The following is a 6852-nucleotide window of genomic DNA, read 5'->3' as shown; positions in this document are numbered from 1 at the left end:
AATTTCAATTTTTCTCTGTATTTTGAAAGGAAAGGTTTTGATAACAAAGGATTTTCTTGAAGTCTTGGTCTAATGCCATATCTTCCCATGCCATAGTTAGAAGATTTCTGGGAAGGTTGTACAGATGAACTTGAAATATTCAAAAGGGGAAACATGAGATTGGTGTTAGAACAAGTTGTTTCTTTATAGATAAAGTTGGAAACTAAGGGGCTCGAAGAGGATTATCTAGAACTATTCAAACTAGGGTACTTAGCCCGTGCAGAAGCTAAAATGCCTCCAATTAATTGGGATGAGGAAGAGAATGATGATATACAATTAAGGACCAAAGGAGTTCTGGAAGGGACCATGACATGGGTGGCCAATAAGAAAGAAATGAAGTTAGGCGTTAAGTCTCATTCTGTGAGAAGTAATAAGGATCCTCTACCTTCACCAAAGCATCTTTCTAACAATGCTTCTATGCCTATTCGTGCAGGTAAGGATAACAAGTCGCCCCAGCTTAGACACAGGTCTAATTCAACTTTGGATTTTTGTACTCCTCAGCATACCCGGTCACAAAGTGCCGCTCAAACAAAGATGGATCAGGAAAAGGATACAAGGGTGAAAGATATCATGCTCGATGCCTAGATATTTGAAATTGAAGTCTTGGACGACGAAGTTGCTAGTGCCCCATATTCTCATACAGTGACTGTGGCTATGACACCACCTTCAAAGATGATCGAAGGAACTACTCATTCTAGTGCAACTCCTAAGTGGTTGACCACTTCGGTGAACAAGAAAAGGAGTTTTCTTCTTGTGACTATTCCGATTCAAGAAATGGTTGTTAAATACACAGAGAAGAATCCGAAGTCGAAGAGGTTCAAGACTGCCACTCGCTTGGACAATGATGAGGAAACTGGAAAATGGGTTGCTGAAATCGCCTCGTATAAACCCAAGGATGAAAACAAGGAGGCTAGCCCTGATGATTTCGAGATCACAAATGTGGAATTGGGAAACATGAGCAGAGACAAAGAAAATGCTCACTAGGTCAGAAAAGAATGGGCAAGAAAAGAGAGAACTAAAGTGACACATAAACATTCTGGCCTAGTTCATCGATAGTATTGGTTGCCTTGGGGCACTTCCAATATCTCATGCTATAGAGAACTTCGACCCGACTTCACCAAAAAATAAAAAGCTAATGAACCAAGTCCAACGGGCCAAGAGTATTGCTGAAGCTATGGAGAAATGGATTGAGGGGATAATCAAGGATGGTGAGAAGTACATTACCGACTCCTGGAGACTATGCAATGAAATATAGGGTCTTATTTCCGAGGTTCAAAATCAGCTTGTGCCGTGGGAGAAGGAGGAGCATAAATGGTAGAATATCTTGCCTCTATTTGCCAAAATAGAAGAATATGGAGTTACCAGGTTTTTGACAGAACACTCAATCAAGCTAGTGGCGGATGAATGTCAGCTTTTTGTGCTGAAGAAAACCATAATGTGGTGAGTGCTTACCTTCACGTCTGTGATCACCGATGCAAAGACCTTTGTTTACAAACTCCAGGATCTCCAATGCAACATAGTAAATGATAACAAGGTGGTTAACCCTGACCATGATTGACAGTTGGGAATTTGTGGGTTGAGTACACATGATGCAATCAGATCTTTCCAGATGAACATGGAGAAGATCAGGGCCAAGGGTAATTTCAGGCCTGAAGATATAACCAGGGTGGCTAGGATTGAGTCTATGACTTTCATTGGAAATGATCAACTGCTGAAACATTCCAAGAAGATGGTGCAACATCGGTGGAATAAAGAGGTGGCGAAGGCGAAGCTCAACGTGATGAAAGTTCTAAGCCAATCCATTGTTCAAGAAATCACAACCGCTCATGACGCCCGTGAAAGTAGAGAGGATAATGATGATGGAAATATGGCATAATGCATTAATTTAGGGCTGGTTTCCTTTTATTTTTGTAATTTCTCATGGTTATGCAAAGACTTTGGGACATTTGTCCCAAAATACTTCTTGTTGGTTTCACAACTATTTATGGGGGTGGTCGAGTTTTCAAGGAGACCTCCCCTGTTCAAAACTGTAAATTAAGGAAAAATAGATAGTATGGGGTTTAGATTTGGTAACCAAATTTTTGGGGTTTTTTCGCTCCGTTTTTGTGTATTTTCTATTTTATCGAAGAGAGAATCAGACTGCTAAACCTGGAATGGAAGAAGATTTGTAGATGTATTTTCATGCCTTTGTTGCATAAGAATATATATATAGACTGATCATATTGTTCTTGGGAGAAGAAAAATCTGTGTGTTTTGAATCTGTGCAGATGCATGTCTTTGCATATGTTTATCTAATCAAATAACAGTAATGATCTTTCCATTACAGAAAATTATTATTCTTCTGATGTTCTTTCCTTTGAATGTTTGTTTACTTCTAAAGAAGATTCATGTTCGGAGACAGATTTAGTTTCTTAAATCTGTTCATTCTTTATTAAACCTGTGGAAATAGTATACTGAACTTTGTTTCAGTTGTTGTCATCTCATATATTGAAAAGATAGGAAAAATTGTTTTCTTCTTTTTGAAACATGTGTGAAATATCGGCCTGTCATCCAAAAATGAAATAGGCAGCCTTACATGCTTTTGGGTTAAAAGCTACTATTCAAAAATAAATAGTTTAGAGCATTCCTTGAAAAACTAAGATAGGGAGCTGTACCTATGCAAAATTAAGAGGGAAGTGATTTGAACAATACTTAGCCAACTGTTTAGTGAAACACTTGTTCTTAAAATAAGGCAACAGAGTTCAAGATTGATCATTTGTAAACAGGACAAATTTGTTCACTAACAATATGATGCCAGGAGAATGTTGAGCCTTCCATCTTCGGGTGCCTCAGAGAGGTTTTCACCCTCAAATACATCCTTTGTTTTTACTTTTTTAGGGTTAGACAGTGCCACAATGTGGTTTTCACTGTAAGGCCCATGATTTCTTTTTATTTTTACATTTTTGCAACTGGAAGGCCCAACACCCTCACCAAAATATGCCACGCTGTTGAGTTCTATAGTGTATCCTTCGTTATGGTCCCCAAGTGGAAGATCATCTCGTATGCCTAGATAGTCAATAGAGGCTTCATCATTTTGGAATGTGTTGAGCTGTACATGTCCTTCATGGTCCCAGTCAATAAGTTGGTGGTGAACAAGGGGAAGGCCTTCAATGTTTTGAAAGTCAGCGGGACTAAGGGTGAAGATGCAGTTATATTCAGGTATGTCAAGGTAGTTGTCGAGGTCATCATTGGCACTCCCCTCATCTGTCTCAATCGTGAATGAGTCCAAATTGTCATCACTAAAAGTGCATTCCAGGATGGGTGTCCTCATCCTTCATGATTTTGACCTAGAACCTAGAGGAAAAGACTGTGTGGGATTCTCAGGGGTTATTTCTTGACCAATTTTGATTTTTTTATAAAATTCCTCTTCTCCTACGGGTTCACCTGGTTCTCTGAATGTCTCGGTGAGTTCATAGTCACAAGAGGATTTGTCCAAACCCCATTCCCATTCATTAGAGTAAGTGGAATAGTGGTTCCCTTGTTGATTATTGGACCTCATAATTTGTAATGTTTTTTCTCATTTGTGAGTGTTTACCTTGGAAGTGATGAAACCAAGCCCTTTTGAGCGTTGATTTTTAAATATAATTCTAGCTGCAAAGGTTGAGTGATACCTTATTTTCTTAAGTTGAGAGGACTTTTACCATCATACCCAAACTTTTGTAGGATCTTTAATCCTTTGCCATATTTTTTAGATGGTATGCTGATGTGATATTGTGTACCATCTTCAAGGTCTTTGTAAAGCATTTTGTATAAGTCTTCTTTTTCCATTTCACCTCTTTTGGAAGATAGTAGGATCCCATTTGAGTGTAATGATAGATACCCATATAGAAGGATGTGGTCATCCATATTCTTTTGGTGAACTCATAACTTGTCGTAAGCACATGGTTTGATTCAAAGTGTATTCACCCATGCCTTTGTCCTAATATTTCCCTTTAAGCTCACCTTCCTTTGATGTTGAAGGTTTTAATGATTCGAGGTCAATCTATGCAGAAGAAGGGATAAATTCTCTATTAATTGGAATTATTGTCTTAGCTTTTGGTTTCAAGTTATTGCAATATATAAATGGATTAGGATCACCATTAACAGTTACTTCAACTCCATTGTGAGGAAACTTAATACATTGGTGGTATGTAGATGGGACTGCCCTCATCTCATGAATCTATGGGCATTCTAGCAATATGTTATATGTGAGATCAAGGTCTAGGACTTGACAAACCACATATTTTGTAATTGGCCCAACTCTAAGAGACAAGGAGACTATGCCTTTGGATGAACACTCTTCATCATCATATGCCTTGATGGTAATTTTGTTTGTAGAATTCACAACTTTGTCTAAATATCCAAATTGTATTATTGTGTTCAAAGTACATATATTGAGACCAGCTCCTCCATCTATCAGGACTCATTTTATTTGATGTTTGTGTAGGAAGGCTTCAATGTGTAAAGGTGCATTATGTGGTTGGCTCACAAAGGCATCGTCTACTTTTGTGAATGTAAGGGAGTGTGGAACAGAAAGGTATCCCACCATGGCTTGAAACTGGTCCACGTTCAGATTAGTGGGGACAGAAGTGTCTCTCGAAGTTTTGTCTAGAATGTCTTTATGTGCGGGGGATATGCATAAGAGCTCAAGGATTGAGATAAGCACATGTGTCTTCCCTAAATGTTCTACAAGGTCATACTCAAGTTTGGTTGCTAAGGAAGCGGTGTTTTTAGTTGGAGAACCTTGAAAAGTTAATTTACCTTGATGAGTTTTAACATTACATTCAGAGGTAGGTTCAGAAGAAGATCCAATGCCTTTTAGGACAACCTTGGGTCTTTGGGTAGAATTTTTCAGATGTTTTGTCCTTTATGATAATGGTAGAGACATAATTGTCCATTGAAATGTGATTGACAGTTGAATCATAGTTGTAGGATGCTCTAGTATAGTTGGTCTACTCATCTGTGGCTTTGGATTTTCCCTTGTCATATTTTGGGAATGGTTCCTTAAACATCTCATGTTCTTGGTTAGATTAGTGTCCCTCAATCTCAATGTCACCTCTATCAATAAGATCTTGTATAATGTCCTTCAAACAATGACAATTTCCTATTTTATGTCCTTTTCTCTTGTGATATTCACAGTATTCATCATCATTCCACTAATCTGGTTTGACCTTTGGATCATATGGAGGCATATCTGGAATTGTTATTATTTTGTTTGCCACTAGCTTCTTGAAAGTTGACTCAAGTGGTTCTCCCAATAGGGTATATTTTCTTTGTGGTTTTGAAGTTGTTTGAGTATTCACTTGATTGTTTGTAGAGCTTGATCTAGAAAAAATGATTTTGGGTTGTACTGTATTGGCATCAACAACACCATCATTGACTGTGTTCTTGTTTTTATTCCAAAATCTTGGCTTGTCTTTTCCTTTAAATTCCTCTTTGTTTTCTTTGAATATTTTGACAATGCCTTGCTCAATTAGGACCTTCTCTATTGCTAAGCCTTTTTCAATGATGTCCTTGAAGGTGGACAAACAAGCTTTCCTTAGATCATAACCAATGTCTTTGTTAGAATTTTGGGTGAACATCTCTACCATTTATTTTTGTGGAATTTCACAAGAGCATCTACTGGCTAGATTCCTCCATCTTTGTAAAAATAATGAAAAAGATTCTCCATACTTTTTCTTGGTGTTGCACATAGTGGTGACTGATATATCTATCTCTATATTGTATGAGAAATGTTGGATAAATGGCTCTGCTAAATCACCCGATGACTTAATTCTAGGTGGAAGTTGGAAGAACCATTCCATATCTTGATCACCTAAGTTCTGTGGGAATAATCTCATCAAATATGTCTCTCCTGATGCTACCTCAATGTAAGCTGTGAAAAAATGTCTTATATGTGCCTTAGGATCCCCTTTTCCTCTGCACTTATCAAAATTATGTGTCACAAAGTGTGTAGGAAATGGAGGCATTGGAATGCTTTTGTCAAATGGATAGGGACATATGTCTCTCATTGTATAAGTTGGCTTCGGTGTATTTATGTCCTCCATTTTATTTTGTAAGTCCTTAATTTGTTGTTCCAAATTGTTCTTAGGTGGAGATCGACTTCTTGGACCATACCCGAGGCCTGAACCACTGGGTGGAGGAGCATGTTGCATATATGGACGGTATTTATCATACACATGTTCATATGGAGGAGGTCTATAGTGATGTTGCATATAAGGACCACTTGGTATAGAGTCATGATGAGGAATGCAATATCTGTTTTGTCCATGTATACCATATTCTACAGGCATGTCATGAGTTTGTTCTAATGTGTTGCCCCCAAATTTGACATGGGGTTTCCTTGTGTCCAAATTTTGATCATGCCTTTGGATATCAAATTGCTTTTGTGGTTGGTCCTTAGCACTGGTATCTAATTGAGTATATTTTTCTGCATAAGACTTCCATAATGGTCTAGAAAGGTGAGTATCATATGCTTGGCCATGTATATGTGGGACCTCAGGTTTTGGAAACAAAGATGATGGTGATTCAGGCACAAGATGTGGTCCTCTATTGCCTCCACTATTAGGCCTCCTTTGATCCATGTTGAGTTGAGGTTCTTGCAAAGGTATATTTTCCATTATTTGAGACATGTCAAAATCATGAGGAATCATGGCTCCACTTTGTGCCATTACTTGTAAGAAATATTGTCTATCTCTCCTCATTATTTCCTCCACCAATTGATTAAAACATGGATCCATAATAGAGTCTTCCACTTCTGCTAAATGTACGAAAAAGTTGTCCATATTGTCATTG

The sequence above is a fragment of the Cryptomeria japonica genome, chromosome 3 (genome assembly GCF_030272615.1).
Source record: "Cryptomeria japonica chromosome 3, Sugi_1.0, whole genome shotgun sequence".
Lineage (NCBI taxonomy): Eukaryota > Viridiplantae > Streptophyta > Pinopsida > Cupressales > Cupressaceae > Cryptomeria > Cryptomeria japonica.
Note: the sequence above shows the minus strand (reverse complement) of the source record.